Source organism: Elephas maximus, chromosome 4 (genome assembly GCF_024166365.1).
Source record: "Elephas maximus indicus isolate mEleMax1 chromosome 4, mEleMax1 primary haplotype, whole genome shotgun sequence".
Lineage (NCBI taxonomy): Eukaryota > Metazoa > Chordata > Mammalia > Proboscidea > Elephantidae > Elephas > Elephas maximus.
In genome coordinates this window covers 26,287,091-26,303,959 of record NC_064822.1, presented here as the reverse complement: position 1 = coordinate 26,303,959, position 16,869 = coordinate 26,287,091, and the positions used below count along the sequence as shown (strand labels likewise).

Genomic DNA, 16,869 nt, shown 5'->3' with positions numbered 1-16,869 from the left:
CAATGGGTCTTAAGACCCATAGCCTTTCTTGCCTTTCTTGCCTGCCGTGAGCTTCACTAAGACTTCGTGGATCCACCATCCGAATACCGGGGAATCAAGTTCAAGAGATGAGCCTAATAGATTCGATATCAGTCTGGAAAGCGCAAGTGTGAACTGGAAGCCACTTTCACTTAGTTCCCTTTACAAATGTGTCAGCTCCACTAAAAAAATGAATGGTCTTCCCTGCCAGCGAAGGAGAAGAAACTGCTTTGTCCCATTCACTCCATCACATAAAACCATTTGATGGGCTTGACAGTCACTGCTTTCTAATTATGGGGCGAACTTCTCAGCACGCAGTTTGTTGCATCGACGGGTCTCGGAACAATCCAGCAATTGTTTCAGTGAAGCTTGGGCTCTTGGGCTTGAGCACTTTGACGTCAGTTATCCCCAGTGGTTGTCATGACTTGGAGCTGCTCTAGTGGAATGAAGAGAACAAAATAATGAGTAACTCTGAGGCCTGCAAACAGCTGATGTGCCCTCAAGAGCAGACTCGTTGTATCAATGTTTCTGGCTGTTGAAGGTAAGATGAGAGGGGACAGTGTCCTTACCACCCCTGCTCCAAAAAAGCACCAAAACATCTCTCATTTTGGAGAGTTTAGAATTTAGACAGAAAGGATAGAAATTTATATTCCCTATAGAAATGTAAAATATTTCCAGTCCTACATATGCATCTGGGGATTTGTCATTTTTGAAATAATAGCAAAAAGGCTTTCATTCTTAGGTGAAATTTTTGAAGGTAGAGCAGAAGGTAAAAAGGCAAGGGAAAAAGAGAAACAGCACACTTTCTTGGTGAATATGGAGTCTTGGTGTTTGAAAGGAAAAAAAAAAATCAAGAACTCAGAAAAAGAAAGTGTAGTGAGTAGTGTTATCTGTCTACCAGAACCCATTTTACACTTCTTCCTGAGCACAAGTCTGGACTACATTTCCCAGCATCCTTGAGGTTAGGGGTGCCCTTGTCTAGTCTAGTGGAGTTTGAGCAAAACCGGTGAGTTATACTTCTGCGCCTGGACCCTCAGTGAGTGGGCATGCCTACCCTGTGTTTTCCCCTCCTCACAAGCAGGAATGTGGACATGCCTGCAACCTACCTTCAACCATGCAGCTGGCCACTCTTCAGGTGAATGGCCACTGGTGGGCAGTGGGCAAGAACTGAGCAATAACTTGGTAGGAATCTATGTCCTTAAATAACATTAACTGTGGAGCAGAGCAGCCTGCACCTGGAACATTCACTTAGTACTGTTATATGAGAGAGAAATAAAGCTTTTAAAAAAGCTATCCAGACTGATATCACTGTAGTATTGGGTCTCTTTGTTATAGAAGCTTAGCCTTTTGCCTTAACTAATACAGCAAGCCACCCCCATATGTCAGTTTGTTATACTGTGGTGGCTTACTTGTTGTTACAATGCTGGAAGCTATGCCGCTGGTATTTCAAATACCAGCAGAGTCACCCATAGTGGACAGGCTTCAGTGGAGATTCCAGACTAAGTCAGACTAGGAGAAAGGCTTGGTGATCTACTTCCAAAAATTAGCCTGTGAATACTCTATAGATCACAACAGAAGATTGTTCTCTACAGCCCCCTAGGTTGGAAGGCATTCAAAGTGCACAATAGTTCTAACAGTGGACTCAAACATGCCAACAATCAAGAAAATAGTGCAGGGCTAGGCTACAGCTCTTCTTACTTTGCCCCAGTGTTTGATCAGGGCAAAAACTTCAGGGGCAGAACACATGTTAACAAACAAAAAGGGAGGGTAAAGCCTCGTGTCCAGCTGTCCCTTCCTCTGTTTTCCCATCCCTCTCCCTATGTCCCATTGTTCCAGTTACTATTGCTATATAACAAGTTACCCTGAAACTTACCAGCCTATGCAACCATTTCATCATGGTCACAAATTTTGTGGGTAAGGAATTTGGTCAGGGTGCAAGGGGAGTGGCTTGTTTCTGTTCTGCCCTATTTGGAATCTCAACTGAAACTCACTTCCACAGCTGGGGGCTGGAATCTTCTGGCAGTATCTTCGCTCCCGTGTCTGATGGTTGATGCTGGATGCCAGAGGGGACCTCAGCTGAAGCAGTCAACGGTAGCACCTGTATGTGTCTTCTCTATGTGGCTAGGCTTTGTCACAATTCGAATGGCTGTATCAGGGTTCTACAAGCTTCTATGAACAAGTTGAAAGCTATGTTGCCCTTTATGACCTAGCATGGAAAGTAATGCAGCATTCTGTTGCTACAAGGAAGTCACAAGTCTCCCTAGATTTAAGGCAAGAGAATACAGACTCTGCCTTTCAGTGGGAGCAGTATCAAAAAACTTGGAGTCATTTTGTAAACTACCATGCTTAGTAGCTTTAAAAATTTTTTTTAATTTTGTTGTTGTCTTCGAGCATATACACAGCAAAACACACACCAAACCCAAGCATTTCTACATGCAAAATTCAGTGACATTGACTACATTCTTTGAGTTGTGCAACCACTCTCACCCTCCTTTTCTGAATTGTTCCTCCCCCATTAATATGAACTCACTGTCCCCTAATGTTCTTATCTAATCTTCAGAGTTGCTGTTGTCACTTTGATCCCATTCAGATCTTAAAAGAGCTAATGCTCAAGGCAGACATTTTTTACTAGTTAAGCTAAACTATGGTTTTAAGAAGAATTCGGGGGGATATTTTTGGTTTAAGTTTTAAAGATTGCCTCAGGGCAATGGTTTCAGCTTATCAACTTTTAAGGCAATATTCTTAGTCCTTTCACTCCCAGCTTTTCTTCAGACCTCTCTCAACACACACACACACACACACGACGTACATCCTATAATGCTCTTCACCCAGGATACTTACTTCATGTCTTATTTTTCTCTGAAATATACCTTTGTCTGCACAAAGTAGGGGGAAAAATGTGACTTAAAATAATTGAGCTCTACAGGAAAGATCAAAAGAAGAAGCAACCCAAAAGGAAGGTTATACTCATTCCTAAATCTTAAACACACACGTACATGCACAAACCCTCCTTCACGTTTGTTTCCAGCAGCCAAGGAAATGAATCTTAGGCATTTCAAAAAAGCTGTGGATTTGCATTAGTGGTTAAGAGCTACGGCTGTTACCCGAAAGGTTGGCAGTTCGAATCCACCAGGCTCCCCTTGGAAACTCTGTTGGGCAGTTCTACTCTGTCCTATAGGGTAGCTATGAGTTGGAATCGACTGACAGCAAAGGGTTTGGTTTAAAAACCCTGGTGCGCAGTGGTTAAGTATTATGGCTGCTAACCAAAGGGTCTGCAGTTTGAAATCACCAGATGCTCCTTAGAAACTTTATGGGGCAGTTCTACCCTGTCTGTCCTACGGGGTTGCTATGAGTTGGAATTGACTCAAAGACTTTGGTTTTTGGTTTTACAGAAGGTTAGGAAAGTAGTAGCTAAATTACATCTGTTTTCAGAGTGGGTCAAGAAAGAGAGACAAGCAAGTCACAAGTGCACCGATATTTAATGAGAGAGGATATAGATTCCACCTTTCAGTGGGAGCAGTGTCAAAAAATTTGCAGTCTTTCCTCTCCTTCAGCTTCAAAGTTCCACTTTCCCAGAATTCCTCTTAAGGCTCAACAAGTGTACTAAATATCTGCTTCAGTATGGTGGGACTATCTCATATAATCTTTAACACTCAATCTCATAAACAAAGATATTTTAATTGTGTGTCTTATTGGCAAGATATCTGATTGTACACTATTAACCAACTTCCCCCATTTACTTTGGGGCAATATTTCCTCGAATCAATTCTGACTCATAGTGACCCTATGTAAGCAGAATCGATGATGTTTGTCCTTTTGTGCCTGGCATATTTCACTCAGCGTAATGTTTTCAAGGTTCATCCATGTGGTAGTATGTGTCACAACTTCATTTCTATTTATTGCTGAATAATAGTCCACTGTATGGATATACCACATTTTGTTTATCCATTCATCTATCGGTGGACACTTGGATTGTTTCCACCTTTTGGCTATTGTGGATAAGGCTGCAATGAACATCGGTGTAGCAATACCTGTTTGAATTCCTGCTTTCAAGTCTTTTTGTTATAGACTTGGGAGTGGAATTGCTAGGTCATATGGAAATTCTACGTTTAACTTTTTGAGGAACTACCAAACTGTTTCCATGGCAGCTGCACCATTTTACATTCCCACTAGCAAGGAATGAGGATTCCAATCTCTCCACAGCCTCACCAGCACCTGTTGGTTTGTTAGGTGTGGCTGAAGGCTTTTCAAGAATTAAATCTACAGTGAGTGTTAAAGTAAACAGATTTTTTTTTTTTTTATTTTAAAAGATGTCCTATCACAGTTGCTTGAGCACACATAAAGTGCCAAGTAGAAATTTCCACTTTATAGACACCTTACTAAATAGTACTATAAACCAAAAAAAACAAACCCATTGCCATCGACTTGATTCCGGCTCATAGTGACCCTACAGAACAGAGTGGAACTGCCCCATAGGGTTTCCAAGGAGAGCCTGGTGGATTTGAACTGTCAGCCTATTGGTTAGCAGTTGTAGTTCTTAACCACTACGCCACCAGGGTTTCCAACAGTACTATAGGTATCATCATATTTATAGTAAAGTAATATCAATAACAGTGATCATTTGAATATCAATATATGAATCTATCTCATTATCCGTCTACATTTTCCACCTCTGCTTGGGTCCACACAGCCATCTGTGTCCCATGTAATATGATGTGGTCACCTTCCATTTGCACATAACACAGATTTTCACATAACAACCTGGTCTTTGAAACCTGAGACTATGCGGAGAAGTGACAGTTGGTAAGTGAGGAATGGGTGTATTTTAACATATGTAGTAATGTTCTTGCAGTGGTTTTAGGTAAAATCTCTCTCTCTCTCTATGCATACATATGTATATGTGTATATGTGTACACATACATATATGTATACATGTACATAGTATACATATATATGTGTATAGATAGACATTAGTAGCTATATGTTTATACATATTTCTGAGATATGATACAATTCTCTGGATACACTTATGCATTAGCAATTTTCCCATATACTCATACCAGTTAGACATTAACATAAATTTAAAACCTGACTCTCTTGCTTCAGAACAAGAACGGAGGTTCCATCTGACATTCAGCATCAACCATCAGACATGTGATTGAAGATGTTTTCAGAAGATTCCAGGCCCCAGCTGTGCAACTGAGCTTCAGTTGAGCTTCCAAGTAGGGCAGAACAGACACAAGCCATTCTCCTTGCACCCTGACCAAATTCCTTACCCACAAAATTCGTGACCATAATCAAATGATTGTTTAGGCTGTTAGGTTTTTGGGTTTACTTGTTTTTGGTGTTATATAGCAATAGTAACTGGAACAATGGGACATAGGGAGAGGGATGGGAAAACAGAAGAAGGGACAGCTGGACATGAGGCTTTACCCTCCCTTTTTGTTTGTTACCACATGTTCTGCCCCTGAAGTTTTTGCCCTGATCAAACACTGGGGCAAGGTAAGAAGGCTGGGCCAGAAGAGGGCTCAGCATCAATTTCAAGGGGGAAAAGAAGAAGGAAGATTTTGTAGCCACTTGGTTCCGGCAGCCATGTTTGGGCAGTCCAGCAGAATTAAGATGGAAAGAAATCGGTGCCTATCCCTAGAGAAGCTCTTTTGTGGGACCAAACTTTCAGGGCTGGAGATTCTGCTTTTGTAAACTTGTTTTGTAAAAACCAAGATTTTTCAAATGGAATGTTTTCTATAAGGACTGTGGGAAGGGTGATCTGATAGGGAAGTGTACCTGACAAGGAAGAGGAAAGGCACAGATGAAATAAAACCAAGGATCTTCTGTCCAGGCAAAGTTAGGTCCATGGAACTACAGTGGGGAGAATGGCTTTAGTTCCATCCGAAGCTGGGCTATGAATACCATTGAAAAGTGGGGATTCTGCTCCAGAGACTTATGTCTTGAGTGTACTGTGGCTCTCACCAGGCATCAAGATACCCTGCTACACAAATAGAGAGTACCTGGAGATTAGGCGTTCACTATACCCACTATGAAGTTTTCCCCTAGGATATAATTTATAGATTAATTTTTTTTTTCTTAATAAATAAAATGATCTCAACTAGGGGAGAAAGCTTCCAACTCAGTAGGTTTCTTAAATAGTTCTTCTGAATAGACTGTTTTTCTAATTTCTCCCCTAAGTTTGTATTTGATATATTATTACACCAGAATGTGAAACCAGCCAAATGAGCCCCAGGGAAGAAATATTGCTCCAAAGTAAATAGAGGAACTTGGTTAATACTACACGATCAGATATCTTGCAAATAAGACAAACAATTAAAATATCATTGTATATGAGTTTGGGAGTTAAAGATTGGATGAGATAGTCCCACCATCCTTAAGCAGAAATTTAATATGCTTGTTGAGCCTTGAGGGGAATCCTGGGAAAGTGGAACTTTGAACCTGTAGAAGGAGAGCCTGAGTATGTAGAAATATAGCTGAAAACTAGGGGCCATAGAAGAACAAAGCGCATCATAAATCTATAATGTAGAGCAAATGCTTAGCAAACTGTTGTAGCTGCATGAAAGATATAACATTTGTGGAAATGGGGTGACTCAAATTTTAGTTAACACCAGTCAGAACAACACTTCCAGGTTAAAATTGATTTAATGTACATATATTTAAAACAAACAAACAAAACTTCTCATAAAAAAGGAATTCAGAGTCAAAAGTGGTCTCATTACTTTAACCAAAACAATGAAAAAAAAAAAAAGAAGCTCCACTAAATAAAAGGATGGGGTGGGGTTTTTTTTTTTTTTTTTTACTTATTAGAATGTGATTTTATCTCACAATGTACTTAATTTAAAAGATGCATGAATTTTTTGCAGTGTCAGAAAAATAAGCAAGAGGCAGGAAAATGGAACCCAGAAGAAATAAAACAAACTCTATAGGAGCATCCGATTATCACATAGCTCAAATAAATCATTGCCTAGTTTTGGAACAAGTTTTTTTTTTTTTTTATTGTACTGTTATTTTACTTTAACAAGGCAGCTTAGACAACTTAGGATATATATTTAGATAAAAAGTCAGGAAGAGACTTAAGTGTCTCCAAACAAATACAGATTGTTAGGCAAAAAAAAAAAAAAAAAGATTCAAAGGTTTCCCTAGAAAACCTAGTCTAATCTTTTTTTGGGTGGGGGAAGTTCAATGAAAATCCCTCCTTTTAAGGTTAATGATCAACTTTGTTCTTTGCTTAATGCAGCTGCGGACCTGCTCTCTCGACAGTATGCATTTTTACATATTTGAAGGGATTTTAAGGGAGGCTAAGGCTTTCCCCTCTTCAGGGTCTTACGAACAGTTGACAGTAGTCCAGCACAATTGCAGACCGTGATCTTAAAGGATCAAAGACTGAAATGGAGCTAATTTCCTACCATTATTCTACAGCCTGGGGAGTTAACTAAGGAGGAGAAGCCTGCCTATTGCAATTTATTGAACTAATTAAAAATAAAAACATAGCTTTCAATAAAAATATATCTCAGAGCATAATACTAATTAGGTTTTTCATCTTGAAAAAAAAAAAGAGTGTAATTTATCCTTCCTTTTTGAAGGCTACCAATGCTCAGTAAATAATTAGTTCATTGGTTTATTAACTTTTTCGATCCTGGAATGATTCACGGTCAGTCTTTCTTGTGTGGAATCGTATGCACGTCCTGTGTAATAGCTGATCTCAGATTGGGTTTTCTGCTACAGACCGACAAGAAAAGAAGAATCTGCGTGGGAAGAGAACTTGAAAGGTTATCTGGTCTCATCTCTGTCTTCAAGCAAGACTTGTGGTCTATAGACTGGGAGGCTGAGTTTATACCATGTGATGGTGTCAATACTTATGTGGTTGGCTGCTAACCGAAAGTTTGGTGGTGCAAATCCACCCCGAGGCACCTCAGAAGAAAGCCTTGGCAATCTACTTCTGAAAGGTCATAGCCATTGAAATCCCAGTTCTATTTTGACACACATGGGGTTGCCATGAGTTGGAATCAATCTGATAGTGACTGGTATGGGTAGTGGTTACAGATGTCCTGATGGTGCCACCTTACCTTGTGACCATGCAAGTCCAGAAATACAATATTCATCTATCTCCACAAAAATCATGCTTTGAGAAAGAGGGTGCCGGCTCATGATGCAGATTTCCGTCAGAATGACGTTACTAAATTTTTATACAGCAAAGGTGCTTCTAGTGATCTTATGTTTTGAGGTCTTAGAAGCCCTATATCCACTTTTCACAAGAGGTTCTTAAGAGATGTTTGAGTTAGGAGATGCCACAGTCCATCAAAATCTTCTCCCTTATGTTCAATCTTTTGACAAGGCTTTGTTTGAATGGCCCCTTCTTCCTTTTACTGGTCTTGGGAAAGTATATGGATTTGTATAATAAAACTATGTTGTTGTTAGGTGCCATCAAGTCAATTTTCAACTCAAAGTGACCCCATAGGATGGAGTAGAATCACCCATAGGGTTTTCTAGGCTGTAATCTTTATGGGAGCAAATGGCCTGGTCTTTCTTCCCCAGAGCTGCTAGGTAGGTTCGAAACACCAACCTTTCATTTAGCAACACAGCGATTAATTCTTATACCACCAGGGCTCCTTCAATAAAACCATAGGCCTTTGAATAAAGAACTTTCTCTGATTTTGACTCAAGTTTCATAAGTGGAACACTTTTTCATTAACATCTTCCGTCCTAACCAAGTAGCTCTGTACTCAGAAGTGAGGTTTTTCTAAATATTCGCAAGGGAGGGAGTGAAAATCTTGGGACGGATTTTATCTGGCTCACTGAGTACTTCTGAAGTCTTGGCTAAGACTTTGCATGTGTAGAGAAATTTTCAACAAGGCAGGCAGCTAGATAAAAGAGAGCCCCACACCCATTTGGAGAGGAAAGTCTTCAAACCAGGGCATGACAAATTCACCTGAGAATATAGCCTCAAAGGCAATGTTTGCTTTCTTTTGACAATTCATTAGTATAAAGCCCATTGTGTGATTAGGTCAGTTTGTGTGATTATTAGGAAAAAGCTAAAAATAATAAACAGATGCCTCACCAAAGGCATGTTAAAGTGGAATGATATTTTTTAAAAAATAATATTTTATTGTATTTTAGGTGAAAGTTTACACAGCAAATTAGGTTCCCCTTTAACAATTTTTTATACAAACTGTTCCATGCTATTGGTTACAATTTTTACAATGTGTCAGCGTTCTCATTATTTGCTTTCTGTTTGTTCTGTTTACATTGATCGAGCTTCCCTTCCCCTATTTACCTTCTCATCTTTGCTTTTGGGTAAATGTTGACCATTTTGCCTCATGTAGTTAATTGTTGAAGGAAGCACATTATTCATGAGTGATATTGTTTATTTTATAAGCCAGGCTATTATTTGTCTGAAAGGTGACATGCATAAATAGCTTCAATTGCAAGTTCAAAGCGTATCTTAGGATGATCATCTTGGAGGTTCCTTTAGTCTCTATCAGTTCAGTAGGTCTGGTCTTTTTTAGGAATCTGAGTTTTGTTCTAAATTTTTTTCTCCCATTCTATCTGGGACCTTCTATTGTGTCTCTGGTCAAAATGGTCAGTAGTGGTAGTTGGGCACTATCTAGTTTTTCTGGTCTTAGGTTAGAAGAGGCTGTGGTTCATGTGGGCTATTAGTCCCGTGGACCAGTTTAAGCTTTGGGCCTCTGTACCAAAGCTTTACCAAAAGGGCACTGTCACTCTAATCCGTGGTAATTAATTTTTGTTAATTTTTTACACTTAATTCAGTTTGATATTTATTTTATTTTGATATGTTTACATCATGTCTATTCTACAGAGATGAGGAGGTGGAGGCCGGGCCATGCAGAACTTTACAGATCACGGGAACCATAACATTTGGCCTCTCATATTTGCTTTAGGTGTGGATTTCTATGCATGCAAGTGATAGATTCACCTGGTATGAGGACCCAAATTTTAATTTATTAACCCTATGTCATTAAATAAAAGAGAATTATACATGAATCAACCCATGGAACAAATATATCCAAGTATACAGATGAACGAATCTTGTCTAGACTGATAACCATACTGTTATATACAGGGTTTAGAAATGAAGGTAATTAGCTCAAAAGTCAACAAAACTCAGCTCACTGAGAACCAGGAGACACTTGTGCATATTTTTCAAGCATACTCTTAAAATTTGAGTCGTGGTCCCCTTGTCAACAGCTCCATTTAAAACCAGCAGCCTGTCACTCATTCCCAGAATGCATCAAGATGAGGTTAGGGGAAGAAAGAAAGCCAAGCCTCCTCTGGAGGAATTTGGGTGTGATGCAGGAGTCAGGGATCTGGGGCATTGGGGTCTTTTTGGAACAAAGCAATAAGTCAGCACATACTCTTAGCCTCAAAAGTGCCTGAGCCATGGAAGCTCCAGGTCTAGGGCCAAAATCACGGAGTTCTGACTCTGTGGAGAGAGGACCCAAATCCACGGAAGTTGATAAACGGACCGCGTTTTTCTTTACTCCCTGTAGATTCGTCACTTCAGCTAGAAGAACCTGTCCTTTCAGGGGATCCTGAGTGGGACGCATTCTGCGCAATAGGCTCTAAAATAAATAAATAAATAAAATAAAAATCAAGATCCCCGTGGTAGGTATCAGCCATTGGTTTCCAGTTACTCAACTTTTTTACAAGTCTTAAGGATCCTATAAACTTTGAAAGTTGTAGTAAAATATTTATAGAGCAAGTCAAAGAAAAGTATGAAACAGTAGTCTAGGTGAAATTTTGGCATGACTTAAATTCCTTTCCACCTCTCTTGCTTTTTGATTCCTAAGGGCCTATGTACCCCGTCTGGTAAAATATCAGCTCTGTTCACCCCACAGACCTGAAATAGGGTGATTTCCACAGATGCCATATTATTTCACTTCTTTTCTTCCTAATGTTTACTTTGAAAATCCAGGAGATGATTTTGATGAAAAATGGCAGTCCCAACCCATGCTGGTGCCCCAGCTGAAATCTCTCAGGTCATTACTCCTGCTGGCTTTTCCCGGGAAAGGGCTTTGAAGCCACTTTTCCACTGTGCATGAGAAACCCTAGAGTAGCAACTGGTGTTTCAGGCTTTTCGGGGAGATATAAAATGGAGGGCTGACTAGTAAAATCTGCCACACAAATCCCCAAGATACTTTTCATTCAAGCCATCATAGGACTCTGGTGGAACTCCATTACGTTTTGCCTTTGTACCTTCAGTTCCCTAGCCAATACTTAGGATTCTTCCCTCCCTGGCCAAGCAGGCAGGGACTTTAATAGTAAGGTGCTGTTAAACAGCTGCTTGAATGTCTCTAGGCAATGGGGGTCGGTTTTAAGCAAAGTGATTCAGTGTTCATAAACATGCATAAGGCGAGAAAATGCTGTCACATATATATATCTGCAATACTATTCCAGAAAAAACACATGAATGTTTTGGAAGTCATAAGGGATTTCCTAAGTAACTATGGTGCATAGCAGCCAAGAGGTTTTTGCTCAAAGGAAGTCCAAGGTCACAACTAAAAGTGTGTTACAAGGCAAGAAAAGGCCAAGAGCCATGGTCAAAAGTAAAGTCTTATTTGGTCCTGCTGCCATGACTTGGGGTGAAGTTAAGTTCATGCCCTTTTACTTAAAAATGTAATTGTAAGGTAAGGGGGCAGGTGTCTTCACAGATATATCTGAATGAACACAGCTAAATAAATGCTGTGGCCTTTAAATTAGCCATGATGAAAACTCTGATTACTATGACATGTTTGCTTAAACCATTTCTGAAACTTTTTGCTCAAGCCCTTGTCTCCTCCTAATTGTGATGTTTGGTAAGATTCCTGAGCTTTTGTATACATGGCTATTATTAATATTCTCATTTCACATTGCAATTAGTTGTTTTCTGGGCTTCTGTCTCATTCTAGAATGTATCCGGGCACAGAATAAAAAACAAAACAATAAAAAGGTTAACTAATAGCCTTGAAAGATAGTTTCTGACCCACCCAAGACAACTTGGGTGATATTTCATAGCTACACTTTGTTCTCTACCAAAGCAGGATTACCCACCTTGACCACCTATATTTACCAGATCTGATTCGAAATGATTTTTAGTTGATTTCAAGAATCAGTGCAACTCCTAAGTAAAACGATTTATAACCATTGAGACTATGTTTAAAGAATGTGCTCTTGGCTCTAGAGGCAATTCCAAGGGAGGAATTTGCAAAATATTTTGAGCTATGACTGTATCATTATGTGGCAATGCCCAGTTGAAAAATATTTTTTGAAGCAGTAGAATAGTTCTTTAAAAATTACTAATAGTTTTGTCGTTAGAGGCTGAGAAATCAATTCATTGTTGTGGCAGATTTCCTTTTGTTTTGGGAAACAGACACTTCAGTTTGTCAAAGAACAACCATTTGTGTAATGAAAGTCATCCTAAATCTGACTCTAGATAGTGTAGGCTGAGATCTTACGTGTTCTAGTCAATATAAATCAAGCCTATTTTTTTTAGGCTATTGTCCTTGTTGCATCCCTAAATGTGAATTTAAGTTTTAGAGATTGTCTCTAAAAATTGTTCTAGGGAGATGTGTGTATGTGTGTGTGCACATGTGCGTGTCTGTATATATGCATGACCATATGTTTTGTCTAATTATTTGTTTACACTAGTCGCCATAGAGCCTATTCCGACTCATGGAGACTCTGCGCTTGCGGTGTAGAACTGCACCCCATAGGGTTTCGTAGCTGTGACTTTTCAGAGGCAGATCTCCAGGCCTTTCTCTGAGGCACCTCTGGGTGGGTTCAAACCGCCAACCTTTTGTTTATAGTCACATGCTTCACCGTTTGCACCACCCAGGCATTCCATTATTTGTTTCAAGACATTGTACCCTAGAAGGTGGCCTGAAGGTAGCCTGACCTTCACTTCGCACTGGAGGAAAAAGACTGTGAAAAGGAATTGAACAAGGTTTGGCCCAGTACTATCTGGTCTACTGAGCTAGAGTCCTAGGCGTGGTGGTATTAAGATTGGGAGATGAAAATGGTCCATTGATGATTGAGATTGGGGTTTAAGGACAAAGAGGCTGTGTTGCAGTTTGTGGACAGTTTGTGGTTCTTGCCACTCTTATAGGCAGTGGAAGTGACTGCTGCCAGTCAACTCAGGATGGAAATCAGCAGGCCTGGTGCTGAGGCCTGGTACTGAGGGGGCTCAAACTGGGTTCAGAGCTGGGAATGAGACCTGGAATCTGTTTGTTAGGAGGCTGAGCTGGCTCTGTCATAGAAACGTTAGCCAAGAGCTAGCTAGCTAAAGGCCTGAGGTTGGCTTTTGGAGCTATGACTTTAGAGCAACCCCTTTTAATAAGCATGTAAAGGTTTCTCTGAGTTGTTATTGTGTCAACTCCAAGCCTCCAGTTAAATTTTATTAAGCAACCTGACTGTTCTTAGCTGTATTTGGGGGAATTCAAGGCAGAAGTTGCATCTGCCCTGGAGCACCTAGTTGTGGGGAGAGCAGGGCAGCCTGGAGAAGACAGTTTGAAGATGATTCAAGGGGACTTGCAGAGCTCTGGAGGGGTGGCTAGGGACTCTTGGGATGGGTGAAGAGTATACCTGGCGTCTTTCAGGAATTCTCCAGAATTCCATGGAGGAGAAAAAGGGAGAAGAATAACTTTCCTGATCATGGGATTGAGCTTCAAAGTCATGGTAATTTTGTTAATAAAGGAAACATGATCTTTTTGGCAATTTTAGGTTAGTGAGGTCTGAGAATATATTGGTTCTAATTGGAGTAGGTGTCCAGCCTTCCAAGGTGGCTGCTTTAAAGAAGACAGCATTAGTATGTCCACAAGATACCTGTCAGTTAATTGTTGTCAGGTCAGCTTCAACTTCTGGTGACCCCATATACTACAAAATGAAATGTTGCCTGGTCCTGTGTCATCCCCATGATGGTAGGCATATTTGAATTCATTGGACAATAATTTGTTTTGATCCATAGGGTCTTCACTAGCTAATTATCAGAAGTAGATCTCCAGGTTTTTCTTCCTAGCCTCTTCTACTCTAGAAATTCCACTGAAACCTATCTATTATGTGTGACCCTCCGGGTATTTGAAATACCTGTGGCATAACTTCCAGCATCATAACAGCACGCAAGCCACCACAGTAAGACAAACTGACAGACCTGTGGTGGATAAGACACCCATTAGCTGGGAAAAAAGGTAAACATAAAAGTGGAAACAACCTTCCAAGTATCTTACATGTATTTAGAGGTTCTCATTATGTGCGTAAAATAATCATAATTTAACTGAACTGTTCTTAGTTTTCAGTGAAGTATTTGATACTCTTAGTTAAACCCCTCTTACCTTGCCCTTTCTATTCCTCACTCCCCCACGTCTAGTCCATCAGCAAGTCTTGCATGTACCAGATTTTCCCAAATCTGCTCACTCCTCTCCATCTCTATTGCCCTCACTCTAGTCCAAGTCACCAACCTCTCTCCTTGACCTTTGGTAAAAGCATCCTAACAACCCAGCTCTCTCTGGGCAGCCACAAGGGTCTTTAAGAATGTAAGTCAGACCATGTGATTCACTGCTACAAGCTCTTCATGGCTTCCTGTGGACTTAAATAAAACAAACAAAAAACACTCGAAGTTCTTCCAGGGCCCAGAAGACCCCAAGTCATCTCCATCTCTCTCCCCATGGGACTGGGTCTCAAAGTCATGGTAGTTTGGATAATGAAGGAAACATGCTGTTTTTGGTAATCATAGGTCAGTGAGGTCTGGAAACATATTGGTTCTTGTTGGAGTAAGTGTCCAGCCTCCCAAGGTGACTGCTTTGAAGAAGACAGCATTACTATGTCAACAAGATCCCTGTTAGTTGCTGTGGAGTTGAACCAATCACCACAGCACCTCAGGCCTTTTGTTGTTGTTGTTCTGTCCCCATAGGGAACCTACACGAGCTCCTCCTATTTGCTGGAATGGTTCTTTCTTGGGCTTTTGGCATGAGTGGCTCCTTCTCCATTACTTTCACCTTAGCTGCTATCTCCCAAGAGAGATCTTCCCTGACCACCTGTGTAAAGCCCTCCTTCCACCCCGGTTCCTTTCTATTGCATTACTCTGCTTATTCAGAGAACTTAGTACAATTAATGACTTCTTTATCTGTTTGTCTGTCTCTCTCATATTTGTGAGCACTATGCATGCCATACCTTGCTTGTCCCGTTTACTGCTGTGTCCCGGACACCTAGTGCATGGCAGGACTCATTGAATAAGTGCTATATAAATTAATTAATGACTTGGTCAATGTTCATTCATTTCAGGAGGCAGCACATGATCAAGAACTGACGGTACTGAAGGAAAAAGTCCAGGGTGCACTGAAGGCATTGGTGGAAAAAAAAGGCTCCAGGGGTTGACGGAATACCAACTGAGGTGTTTTAGCAAACGGATGCAGTGCTGGAAGTGCTCACTTGTCTATAACAAGAAATTTGGAAGATAGCTATCTGGCCAACCAACTGGAAGAGATCTATATTTATGCCAATCTGAAGATGATCCAATGGAGTGCAGAAATTATTGAACGATGTCATTAATATCATACACAGAAGTAAAATTCTGTTGAAGGTCATTCAAAAGTGGTTGCAGCAGTACATCAACAGGGAACTGCTAGAAATTTAAGCAGTATTAGGAGGACACGGTACCAGGGATATCATTGCTGATGTCAGATGGATCGTGGCTAAAAGAGAGAATACCAGAAAGATGTTTACCTGTGTTTTATTGACTATGCAAAGGCATTCGACTGTGTGGATCATAACAAATTATGTATAAAGTTGCGAAGAATGGGGATTTCAGAACACATAATGGTGCTTGTGAGGAACCTGTATATAGATCGAGAGGCAGTCGTTCCAACATAACAATGGGATACTGCATGGTATAGTCAGGAAAGGTGCACGTCAAGGTTATATCTTTTTACCATTCTTGTTCAGTCTGATTAAAAAACCCAGTGCTGTCGAGTTGATTCCGACACATAGTGACTCTACTGGATAGAGTAGAACTGCCCCATAGAATTTCCAAGGAGGGCCTGGCGTATTCAAACTGCCGACCTCTTGGTTAGCAGTTGTAGTACTTAACTACTACACCACCAGGGTTTCCTCAGTGTAATTGCTGAGCAAATAATCCAAGAAGCTTAACTATATGAAGAAGAATGGGGCATCAGGATTGAGGGAAGACTCACTAACAACCTGCGTTATGCAGATGACACAACCTTGCTTGTAGAAAGTGAAGAGGACTTGAAGCACTTACTGATGAAGATCAAAGACCACAGCCTTCAGTATGGATTGCACTTCAACAAAAAGAAAACAGAAATCCTCACAACTGGACCAGTAAGCAACATCATGATAAATGGAGGAAAGATTGAAGTTGTCAAGGATTTCGTTTTACTTGGATCCACAACCAACACCCAGGGAAGCAGCAGTCAAGAAATCAAAAGATGCATTGCATTGGGCAAATCTGCTGCAAAGGACCTCTTCAAAGTGTTAACAAGTGAAGCTGTCACTTTGAGTACTAAGGTATGCCTGACCCCGGACACGGTGTTTTCAATCACCTCATATACATGTGAAAGCTGAACAATGGATAAGGAAGACTAAAGAAGAATTAATGCCTTTGAATTATGGTATTGATGAAGAATGTTGAACATACTATGGACTGCCAGAAGAATGAATAAATCTGTCTTGGAAGACGTACATCAAGAATGCTCCTTAGAAGCAAGGATAGTGAGACTTCAACTCACATACTTTGGACATGTTACCAGGAGGGACCAATCCCTGGAGAAGAACATCATGCTTGGTAGAGGGTCAGTGAAAAAAATGAAGACCCTCAATGAGATGGATTGACAC

At 40.4% G+C, this 16,869-nt stretch overlaps 1 long non-coding RNA gene across 1 annotated transcript in view; it reads left to right on the top strand.

The window, feature by feature from the left end:
- The window catches only part of LOC126074891 (uncharacterized), a 126,062-nt gene extending 109,772 nt beyond the window's left edge, over window positions 1-16,290 (top strand). Inside the window, exon 4 of the long non-coding RNA XR_007517054.1 lies at window positions 15,301-16,290. This is a non-coding gene — a long non-coding RNA (uncharacterized LOC126074891). The remainder of the gene's footprint in view (window positions 1-15,300) is intronic.
- Window positions 16,291-16,869: the final 579 nt, after the last annotated feature.